Source organism: Chrysoperla carnea, chromosome 4 (genome assembly GCF_905475395.1).
Source record: "Chrysoperla carnea chromosome 4, inChrCarn1.1, whole genome shotgun sequence".
Taxonomy (NCBI): Eukaryota; Metazoa; Arthropoda; class Insecta; order Neuroptera; family Chrysopidae; genus Chrysoperla; species Chrysoperla carnea.
In genome coordinates this window covers 30,189,003-30,202,047 of record NC_058340.1, presented here as the reverse complement: position 1 = coordinate 30,202,047, position 13,045 = coordinate 30,189,003, and the positions used below count along the sequence as shown (strand labels likewise).

General features: G+C 27.4%; 1 non-coding gene across 1 annotated transcript; it reads left to right on the top strand.

Annotated features, from left to right (window-relative positions):
* Positions 1 to 8,834: 8,834 nt before the first annotated feature.
* On the top strand, positions 8,835 to 8,906 carry Trnae-uuc. The gene has a single exon. It is a non-coding gene; the product is annotated as a tRNA-Glu (tRNA).
* Positions 8,907 to 13,045: the final 4,139 nt, after the last annotated feature.

Genomic DNA, 13,045 nt, shown 5'->3' with positions numbered 1-13,045 from the left:
TGGTGTCAATTTTTTCAAGAATAAAAAATAAAAATGCTGGGCAATTGGCAACTGAATAAATTATAAACGTTTAATAATAAGTTGATTAAATTTCTAGAAAACAATGACTCCACCTTAACCGAATTTTTTGAATAATAAACAAGAAATTAATATCTATAAACATATGACATCAAAATTCAGAAAATTAACTAAATAAAATAATTATAGTAATTAGATTTTTTTTTTATGAATATAAAATGTAATAATATTTACCATACAATATAATCTTTTACAAAATGACATATGTTCAAACAACAACAAATTTAAAATACAAAACGATTTTAATTTGAAATCCTTTTTAAAACCATATTATTATAAAATCAAAAAAAAAAAAGAAAACAATTGTATTATTTATCATATGTCCTCCACTTTAGATTTCAGATAGAATATAAATATTATTATTACCTACAAAAAGAAATCTTCAATTATTATAGAGTTTTATTTGAAATGACATCAAAATGATGATATTGCTCAATTGACTATAATGAGCAATGACTCTATCAACTACGACGAACAAATCAATTGTTCGTATTCCAATTATAATGGATTTTTTTACCTCCATGTAAACACAATCGATTGTATTTATCGTTTTCATATCCTCTCAGACCAAAACATTTTTTTTTTTGAATTGAAAAAATTGCTAAATAGGTAGTTATTTCTAGAAGAAAATTGAACAAAAATTATCGAATTAGAATGCAATTTTTCATAGCATTCTTTTTGTTAAATGATTAATATTTACTTGAAAATAAATAAGTTTATTCTTTATTGCGAGTCTACCAAACTTTCTATATACGACTTTTTTTTTTTAAAGTGCTGCGTTTTCAAATGAGCAAGGAATTTATTAGACACTATGACCCCTTGTACCTATTCTATGTTTTGAAAAACAAAAATATTAAGTACGGCATATACGAAGTGGTATAGATTTTCTGTGAAGTTTTATTGTCGGACAAAATTTTTTTCGAATTTCTTAGTATATTGTCTTGGAAATGCGTTAAAACTATAAGTACATATTCATCAAGAAAGAATTCGGTATTGCATTAAGCATATTTCGATCATACTCATTAGAAAACGCTCAAAAATTTAGTAGACTCGTAATAAGGAAGCCACTCACGAAGTTTCAAGTATGCATTAATCATTTAAAGAAAAAGGTCGTGTGTCGCGGACTAAATGTGATCATATTGTGAGTATCGCTCGGAGCTAGCTCTGAAATTCTTAAAAACTGTATAGGACTACTTAAAACGAAAAGAATGTGCCGAAGAAATAAACGAAGTACGTATAAATGGAGGTGCGTACAGATGAAAAAGTAGGTTGTCAAGAATAGATTTGCGAAAATATACTTTGCGATTGTGGTTCTTTGTTATTGAGACCTTCAAATTTGTATCGAAGGTAAATTATGTAATTTCCATTGGACACAGCTTATTTGTTTAATCTTTTTTATATCGTTATTATGTTACTAGACCTAAATTTCGAGAGTAAAACTATCAACAAAAAAATGTCCATGCTGTAAATATATCTCAAAGAGGAATCAATTGAAAATGAAATTCCCTTGTAATATATCTATGAATTGATAAGCTTGTACATAGAGATTATGTGGATGTGTTAACACCAAATTTTTGTGATATCTGTAATGAAATAGCATTAATTTTCAAATGCAATTGTGATTGACAAATTGATGAAACATACAGGAAATGGGTTGGGGATAATTGACATTTAGAAGGTCGATATTCATATAAATACTTTATAACAATACAAAGGTATTATTCCTCGTTTTGTATAAATATTTTGGTTTTGTGGATGTATAATAGATCAGAACATTTCGAGCATTTTTTGTTTGAATTTATCAAATAATTTATGTACAGCAAGTAACAGATACTTCGCAGCATATTTTTACTCAAAGTCTTATATGTGTTGCAGGTTTGTCATTATGATATTAAGTTTGTCAAGAGAAAACTGGGAAGAAATTTTCTCATTTTCTTTGAGGCAATTTTTGTTTCGTTTCGTCTCGTTTAAAAAACATTAAAGAAACTTTTGATAAAAGTCATTCACACAAATTATTTGTTATTTTGACATATTTCTTTTGTCGTAAAAATGTTAGTTTTTTAATTGAATTGGCAACTGATTAATGGACAAGTTGAGACGGGTTGGATTTTGCGTTTCAATTTAATTAAAGACACTTACAAACTTCATTCTGTAACACTTTGACCATTTTTTGTGTTACATTGTGTACTCCGATGGTAAAACTATAATTAAAAATTTATCCTTTTGAATAATTCTACATTGCACTAACTGATTGCTAATGGTTTTTACTAACCACATTTATCTGTCATTATCATTTTGATTTGAATTTTGATTTATCATCTTCTTTTATCATTCTATATTTAATTGGACAATATTTAACCGAGCAAAAAAAATTTTACTTATTACATATTCTAGTGTTTGAAAGAAGGTTATAAAATTGGGAATAACTTGTATTTTCGTTTCGAACCAAAATCATTTTCTAGAGTAATTATATGATGTTTTTAAAGTTTGTGCCTCCATTAAATTTACAAGCATATTCAACTTGATAAATGAAAATTGACTGAGTTGATTGTTAAAATACCATGTATAGAAAGAGTTGAATGTTAGTTGAAGCTACTTGCAAATTTAACGTCCCTATCTTTTATAGTTAGGAGGTAATGGATACCAAAGTTTTGCCCTAATTTTATCAAACAAAAATTTTTGATCTGAACACTCTTGATATAACTGTTCGTATTTGAGTTATCGTATCGACGGACAGACGACAGACAGACAGACAATCGGAAATAGTCTAATTAGGTGATTTTATGAAAACCTATACCAAAATTTTTTTCATAGCATCAATACTTTTAAGCGTTACAAACTTGAGACTAAACGTAGTATACCTTGATATTTGATATATTTCATATATACAAGGTATAATTGGTATTAGAAGGTATATTATTACATGAAGACATTTTTCTGAAAGTTTTTTGAAAAAATAATTTATTATACAAATTTGAAAAGCGTTTCTTTGTCAATGCATCTGTTATGGCGTGATAACTGCCAAATCACGCACTTTGTGCATTTTATTGAAGGCTAGATTAACAGGATTCTTTTTGGCTGTGTTTAATGAAGATGGGTTAAGTATTCATATTATCAGGAGCTCAAAACATTTGTTTATGGCATTTATCAATATTTCACGCTTTTTTAACGAAGGTTACTAACTCATACCAAAGCTTAAATTTGGAAAAATTTAGTTGAATATACTTTGATCTTTTATAAAATTCGGTTCATATTAATTATACCGCTCACGAAGGAAAAAAAATTAAAAAAACACCATACTTTTGAATTTAAATAGTTTAAAAATTTTTTTTTCTAAATAACTTTTATACCGACGCACTGTTTGTCGGATTATGTGATAAGAAAAGGGATATTTAGAGATGATGATTTGTTTTTAAGTCACAATTAAAGAATTAAACATTCAAGTCTTGTCCAAACATTTAATATTACACACAATACAAAAATTAATTTTTTCTTAACAGTTTTATGGACCGACATCTAACGTCTAACGACACTTTAAACTGTTTTATTTATTAAACAAATGATTGCCATTTATATAGGCCATTTACATAATTATTGTAAAGTATAATGATTGGTACTTACTTGCAACTACAACCCTGATTATTAGGTACAGGATTCTCAAAAATAATATTATCAGCTTGACTATTATTAGTAACTAGAAAATTAGAAAAAAATGAAAAAAATGTATTATTTAAAAATAGTATATTACGACCTAGGCCAGAATGTTAGATTTCCTGGCATGTAATAAAAAGATCGAGGCTTTTTTATTACACGCGCCAGGGCATCCAACATTCTGACCGTGGGTTGTATACCATTTTTATGCATCCCTTAGCCGAAAGTACAATCTAATAATCGATTAAATAATGGTTCAAGTTTGTATATTAAATTCTATACAAATTACAACAACAAAATTTCACGTTTACTATGGTAACAATATTACTATGGATAGTAAAATTGTAAAGATAAGGGAGGTGGTGACACAAATTTTGGTACAAGTTGATCAAAGTTGAGAAGGCATTTAATCGACTAAATTCATGAGTAAGTTGGTTTGGTCTTCCAAGCCCTTTACGTTTCAGTTAAAGTCAAAGAAATGAGACAGTGTGAGTCTTCCATTTGAAAACGACGCGTTGTTGTAAAATCCGTCTTTCCAGACATTGCAAACATAATTTTAAATTGTACAAACTGACCAAGATTGATCTTTAATCAGTAGATATTTGACGTAATAAGTAAACGGAAAATCATCGTCTTCCATTAAATTGCAGCTGCAAACATCTATGGTTTATTGGCGTAGACAAGTGGCTCATATCCCCAAAGGAAATGATCTAATGAGGTTAGATCGTAGGATCTTGGACACCAAGTAACATGCCCATTAAGTGAAATTTATAAAAATTTCCAAGCGTGGCTCTAGCATGAACCTATTTATTATAAAATTACACACAAAAAATTACACATAATCAAAACACAAAATAACTGCTTGATGTCAAATTGGTTATTAACCAAAAAGTGTGGGCCTCTCAAAAATATAAAACCTCTAAAAAGACACTTTAATGTCAATCATTAGTTTATAAGACAATTTAATGTGTTATTAGCTGCCGGTCCATTGAAAAAACAAAAATAAAATGTCGTATGTTTTTTATTAAACAACATCATAAAAGCGTTTGTTTCAAATATTTCAACATATGATTTTTATCTGTTAAAATACCTACAACGAATTACAGAACGTTAGAGGTAAGATATATCAGTCAAACACAAAAATGTTTAGTTTAAGTTTAAACAAAAAAATAAATTTTATAAAATGTTATTAGATGATATTTAGAGATTAATGAAAATATATAATGTAGTTCAAATTTCTGGATCAATTTATTGTATCACGGTCAACGTGTTTCGAATATAAAAAAAAGTTATGGTTTAAATATAAAGAAATGTCCCGAACAATCTTTATATTTTACGATTAAAATAGATTCGACGAAGCAGAGTCGTAACGAGGGTATATATAGCGCCGACGGTAGTAAGTATTTAGGCTGCGCCTTACATATACACCGGGATCGACTCAAAAGATTTTAATGAAAGTTGGTAAGCTGATAGTATTTAAAATAAGAGTAAAGGCAAAATGGGGATGGAGTCGCCATAATCGTGTCATTTTACCTTAAAGAGTCTGAAGAATTAATTGATAAACTTTTTAAATTTATTCAAATGAGTAAATTAAAGAGTTTCAATTTAAAGTATTGATTTATCTCTACGTTTCCGAGCAAAACAAAGAACTCATAACTCTAAATGATTCTGGGGTATTTTGTATAAGGAACTGATTCCCCTCCAAAATCGAAATTTTGTTGATAATTAAAAAAGTAAATAATAAATAGCAATACAAACAAAATTGGAAAAAAATTGTAATTATTACTAATTAAAAGGTATCAAAAAGTACCATATTAGAAATTTTGATAAATCAAGTATGTAATCCTAATAAATTTGGGTCATACTTTTTAAATTTGTGATCAAAATTAACCTAGCTGTATTAAGTTCAAAGAGTTCAAAGAATGTGGAGTCCTGGTCCCGGAATTAAGCATATAAGTGATAGCTAGCGAAAAACTGGCATTGCAACTGAAAAGAATGACCCAACATTAGTGGGTTTAAAAAAAAAACCAATGAGATGGGATCAAATTTGCTTGTATTATCAAAAAAGTCGAATTTAATAACTTCATGACGTCATCAGAATCCAAAAAATTTAATTTTTCTCACATCAAAGTTTTATCCAACTTTGATAAACCAAGTATGTAATCCTACTAAAATTGGGTCATACTTTTCAAATTTGTAATCAAAATTAACCTAGCTCTAATAAGTTTCTAGAATATGGAATCCTGGCTCCAGAATTCAGCACAGAAGTGATAACTAGCGAAAAACTGGTGGATCGTTTAAAAAACAATATTTCATAATCAGATGGCTGAAGATCGACTGTATACCGTCTCTTAAACAATATTGATTCACACAATATTGATTCTCAATAGATTCACTTTTATAATGGGCTCATCAAAATCGTATGTCAAGAATTGAGATTGTCTATGCCTATATAATATGTCAAGAACTAAAGAAATTTATGACATAGAATTGAGCAATCATAAAGTTAAATAATTTTATACTTTATTATGACACACTGTTATCGTTGAATATTTCTCCCTTTTTGATATGAGACAAAAAGCTGATTTTATGTAAATTAATACTAACACAAATTTCGTAGAATTGTGTTATGGGTATTATTCTTAGTTACTTTTCTGTATACTGTGTATGCTCTGATTTAAATAACTTATGTTATTGTTGCTGTATGTATGTTAATAAAATATGACCAACCATAAAGTTTTATTCCATTATTACATTTGAATTGTTTTCATTTGAATATATGGGCATTTTGTATACGTATGCATTATAAAATCTTCGTTGATGTTCTTTAATATAAAACATCGGTTAAGTGTTCTTAAATCTTAAAATACGAGCACAGAAAGAAGAATTTGGCACTGCTTTGGCATAAATAAAGTGGCACTGCTTTCGTTCTCTGAGATAGAACTATGAAATGTAACGTCCTAAGAAAAAAGTCTATTTATAAAAAAAAGAAGTAGCATTTTTTCAAAACATACAACATTAATTACACTTTTGCCGAACACTAGTTTTCCTCAAAACAAAGCTAGCATTATCAATACAGTAAGTTTAAATTGCAACAACGATTATATGCAAGTTTAAGTTTCTAAATTTTAAAAAGTGAAATTTACAAAATTTAAAAAACCTCCGAAAAATGCCATTTATTCCTTTTAAATCGATTTTTGGAAACTAAGCTATAAAATGTTCTCAATAAAGTCAGTTTGACCGTTTAGCAGCTACGATGCCACTGAGAAACACACTCAGATTAACACTTTAAACTTATAACACTCCTTCTTCAATCAATATCGAAGTGATGGTCAAAGACATCAGATAAGATGAAAAGGATACTTAGAGAGCTATCATTTTTGGGACAAATTTTTGGAACTATTTTAATTGAAATTGAAATATTTGAGTTGACTTTGTTCTTTTAAATTATTGTTTTGAATTACCTAATTATTTTACCATTTCACTTTTCGAAATGAATTGAGCCAGGTTTACTTGGGGAGTTATTTCCATAGTAATTATTTATATGTTAAAATTATATGTCATGCCTTTTCCAAACTGAATAAATTTTGAAGATCATCGCCAATTTTTTAGTTTTTTCGGGGACGAAACCAAAATAATTAAAATCGGTTCATCCGTTTAGGCGCTACAATGCCACAGACAGACACACACACACATGGCGGTCAAACTTATAACACCCCTTTTTTAGTTCGGGTGTTAAAACAGAATTAAAAATCGTATGCAATAAATATCGTACACTCGCCAAATCTATCGAAATAAACAATAATGTTTCCTTCGTTTCTGCTAGTTTTCTTAATGTTTCTGTTTTCATTTTCAATTTTTACTAACGCCAACGTTATCAAAACTTCGATTATAGCTAGAGCCCAGAATAAGACGATTAAGTCATCAAAAAATTTCTGGTATGAAAAAAAAATGTTCTCTAATTTTTTTAAATATCGCATTTATGGCTAAGAATTTGAAAGTTTCGAATTTTCATGGTCTTAAATATACAATGCTCACAAAGTATGTTTAAAAATAGAAATTTTCGACGGACTATAAATAAATATTATTTAAAATCAACTAGTTTAAACTCGACAAAAAATATCCTTTGCATACCGCAATAATACCGTTCGAGAGGAGGAACTCATTCTGTCAGAAACACAATTTTCTTTTGACATACAAAACCCTAATTCTTTAAAATATTATCATTTAGAATTTATACAATTATACATGCTATACCATATTATACCATGTATATGAAATATACCAAGGTATACTAGGTTTAGTCCCAAGTTTGTAAAGCTTGAAATATTGATGCTATGAGCAAAATTTTGGTACAGGTGTTGTTCATTACAAGTAGTCTGTCTGTCTATCTGTCATCACGATTACTCCAAAACGAAAAGATATCAAGCTGAAATTTTTATAGCGTGCTTAGGACGTAAAAAGTGAGGTAGAGTTTGTAAATGACCAACATAGGTCAATTGGGTCTTGGGTCCGCAGGACCCCTCTTGTAACTTATTAGAGACAGAACAAAAGTATACATGTAAAAATGTTAATTATAAAAAAATAGACAAATTTTGTTTGAAACATTTTTTCGTAAACAATACTGTTTATCCGTGTGAGCGTAAATTATGCGCAAATTGTATAGTATGTATTATATGGAAATATCAGTTATATATGTGTGACATGTATGTATGTGAAATGTGACAGAGTAATCAAGACTGTCTATACATGATATTTCAACAATTACCTGAGTCAATTGTTTGTTTTCACTTGTTTTATATTATATTCAAAATATTTTATATTATATTCAACATATTTTATATTATATTCAAGAATGAATAAAATGGACTAACCAGATCTAACCTGGATGTGAAAACATTGATTTTTTTATGGAATAATGCAATATATATTATCCTTTATTTAAAAATTTCTAATGAATTTTTTTTTATTCCATGAAATTAAAATGTATAATTTTGAAAAAGTTGTGTATAAAATATAATTTTGGAACTGTGCCATTTGAGGATGATCTATTATTAAATATTGTAGCAATCTTACGAGTATTTTCTAACCTGTTTGAATATACATCCGATATGGTCTAGTGGCTAGGATACCTGGCTTTCACCCAGGAGGCTCGGGTTCGATTCCCGGTATCGGAATTTTTTTTATTTTGTAATAAAATACGTAATTTTCTCTTATAAATTATTTAAGAATGTAGCAAATATCAGACCTAAAACGAATCGGTAATTTAAGATATTTTATAATAATTGCCCTATTATTGGAAATGAATTAATTTTATAAAATAAAATTTACTACACTGCTGAGTTTTGCAAAATAAAAATTTCATAAATACAAATGAAAGTATAAATAATATATTGTAATGTTTATTAAAAATTAGTTCTAATCAATAATAAATTGAGAAGAAATAAATTCACATTACACAAGTATATAAAGGGTGTGACTAAAATAATATCAAATCATTTTTCGTGAACGTTTTACAAATCAATAGGATTTGGGACTCATCAATAGGAATAGGACATTATTTATTCGTCTTTTCCGAAATTGCAATAATATTTCAAAATTAGTAAATGACTGCTATCGAATTCATCACATTACCCATGAAATTGTAAAGGAAGACTTGATACCATAACAAAATTTGAAAATTAAATTAAACTTGATTAAAAAACGAAGAAGTTATAAGCATTCAAAGATCGTAAATCGTCTCTTTCTTTTAAAAATGAGTTTTATATGTAATCTCTATAGCTATAATCAACAATGACGTCACGTTTGGTGAACGAAAGAACTCCTAATTAAAGAAAAAAGAAGATACTTAAAAAAGTATCTTCTTCTTTCTTTAATTAGAAGTTTTAACGTTCATATAGTCATCATACCAACTCTTTCTAATTTTGTAAAGGTGTATAAAACCGGTATCAATGCAAATTGGTAAATTACTTTCTTCATCTCGAAAATCGATAAATTTATTTTTTACGTTTCAGCTCATTAAATAAAACTTTTTTAACTCAAAAGCATTTTTTAAAATATCTATGATTATTGTTTTTTTTTGCTTACAATCAGGATCCAGACTATATTAAAGACAAAGAGAATTTAAAAATAATACAAATTGCAAATCTCTCGCTTTTTTACACCTGAATTGCGGTGACTTTTTATTTGATTCTTTTTAATATTACATAAAAATATACTCTTTTTTTGTGTTAAATAATATTTCTAATTTTTATTTAATTAAAAATAATAAAACTATATATATTAAATTTCATAATCACATACATATACACTTAGATTTAATCATAATTATTTTTAAATTGTAGTGACATATTAAAATGATTATATAACGCGTATGTTCACAGCCAAATTTTTGTAAACTATAATTATTATAAATTCTTTTTTTTTTTAATAATAATAATAATATTATTAATATAAAAATACTTTTCACATCTCATAAGTAATTAAATACCAGAAGTAGAAGAAAAAAAAAAACGATTTTAATAATTTACACAAAAGTTTATCATTATTTTGACTCAATTCTTATCTTAATCTCCTCAAAATACTTGAAGGGAGGCAAAAATTTGAATCTTATTTGCTCTCAAAAATATAATTATATTGACAATAAGAAATTAATCAAAAATTATCAAGTTAATTATATTGCAATCAATGGGTGTGCATGTTAATTTGAATACTGCTACTAAATGATATCTTCAATATACTTCCCTGCGCTTCCACCAATATATATATTCAAGCAATAGCGGGAAACCATTCTCATTAAAATCGAAATTTTTATTTTCAAGTGGAATAAAAATAAAAACACCAATTAATTATTTTAGTTTATATCTTCATAAGCAACCAGTAATTTATAACGAAAGTTTTGGAATTCCTCAAAGAACTCTTGTATGCGATTTCTAGGATGAAGAATTTCGTAAGAACTACATCGACTTTAGCCATCCAACTGAATAATTTTTTCTTAATTTATATTGGGAAAAAGTTTCTAATATTTCTACAAGTTTGAACCAGTCAACTCCCCACAAAAAGATAGGTAGTTCTCAAGAAAAACGATGAAAAGTGTAGTTTTTAGGAGACTCATTCATTTTGGTTGAATCGTAAATGTTGGTAGTTCCAAATTTTCTTTCTTTAATGATAATAATAGTTTCTTATTATGTTGTAGGTATATAAAATATAATAAACCAGAAGTCACAAAAATTATTTATTAATATTTTTATCTTAAAAAATTATTGTACCGTTAATTTACATGAATATAAATCAATGAACAAAATGTATCTGTATCCTTATTTTTAAAATTTATTTTACTTTTAAAATTAGCACAACGGTAAAAATTTTATGAAAATATATTTTTTTTTTGTATAAAAAATGATTTTAACACTAATTACAAATTAAATTAATGGTGACATTTCTTTTAATGTGATTTTCATAAAAATATTTTTTTTTTTGTTTATAAAATAATTATTAAATATTTTTGTATGTAAAAGACGCAAATAGTTGCTGGTATGTAATTCCAGCTAGATTATAATACAAACCGCAACTTCGCTAGGTGTACTTATGTGAAAAATAAAATTCTTCGATGAGTCGAGACGTTATAGATAGGATTTGATATAATCGATGAAATTGTTCATACTCACTTTTAAGGGCCGGTATTTCGATTTAATTTCCTGGAAACTGAAAATAGTTTTAATATCGTCATTTGGTTCTAAATGTTTGTAATTCCCGTTTGTCCAAACCCAGAATTTGTGCATAGCTTTTGGGAGTTCAATAACTTCAAATTTTTTGAACTTTCTTCAATTTCTCAAAACGGTTTTTAACCCTCGCACTGAAAAAAGGGGTGTTATAATTTTGACCGCTATGTGTGTGTGCATGTGTGTTTGCCTGTCTGTGCCATTGTAGCGCCTAAATGGATGAACCGATTTTAATTTGATTGGTTTCATTTGAAAGGTAATTTAACGGAAAGTGTTCTTAGCTATGTTTCAAGTGCGAGCTAAGAGTTCCGTTCTCGCAAAAACTAAAAAATTGGCGATGATCTTCAAAATCGATTCAGTTTGGAAAAGGCATGACGTTTAATTTTAACATATAAATAAATATTATGGAAATGAATGGTCAAATAAATCTGGCTCAATTCATTTTGAAAAGTGAAATGGTAAAATAATTAGGTAATTGAAAACAATAATTAAAAAGAACAAACTCAACTCAAATATTTCAATTTCAATTAAAATATTTCCAAAAATTTGTCCCAAAAAATGATAGCTCTCTAAGTATCCTTTTCATCTCATCTAATGTCCTTGACCATCACTTTGATATTGATTAAAGAAGAAGTGTTATAAGTGTCAAGTGTTTATTTGTGCGTCTGTGTGTATCTCAGTGGCATCATAGCCCCTAAACCGTCGAACCGACTTGATTGAGACTATTTATAGCTAAGTTTCCAAAAATCGGTTTACAAGGAGTAAATCGCATTTGTCGGGGGTTTTTTTAATTTTGTAAATTTCACTTGTTATGGATTCTATTTGATTAGCCTACATGGATATAATCAAAGTATTTATTTATATATTTTATACTTATTGAGTGACACTCTGTTGAAGTTATTAAAATATTTAAATAAAATAATATGAATAAATATTATTTTATAATCTTTGATTTAAATAAATTGTTGATACATACAAATAATTTAAATAATATCGTCTACAACAACACTCTATCGAACTCATTTGTATAAACAAATTAACTATAACATAACAGCTACTACCGGAGTTTATAATAAATAAGAAGGAGGGGGTATTCATTTAAACAGTAGCATGTTCATTTTTTATTAATATTTAAAAAAAATAAATAAATAAATATTGTGTTGAATATTTATGTAGATTATAAGATTGTTATTTAATAAATAATATTATAAAGACATTATCTTAAACGAATATCGATTAACTGGTTTGTAATTTATTGTTTTAGTGTCCTTGAGGTAGTTTTTATTTTTATTTATTTTTAATTTGTTATACTATGTATATATGTAATATACAAGGTATACTAAGTTTAGTCCCAAGTTTGTAATGCATAAAAATATTGATGATACCAATAAAATTTTGGTAAAGTTGTTTATGAATTGACCTAATTGGTTCATTTTTGGTTGTCCTTCCGTTCGTCTGTCAATATGATAACTCAAAAACGAAAAAAGATATCAAGCTGAAATTCTTACAGCGTACTCAGGACGTAAAAAGTGAGGTCGAGTTCGTAAATGAGCAACATAGGTCAATTGCATCTTTTGTCCGTTGGACCCATCTTG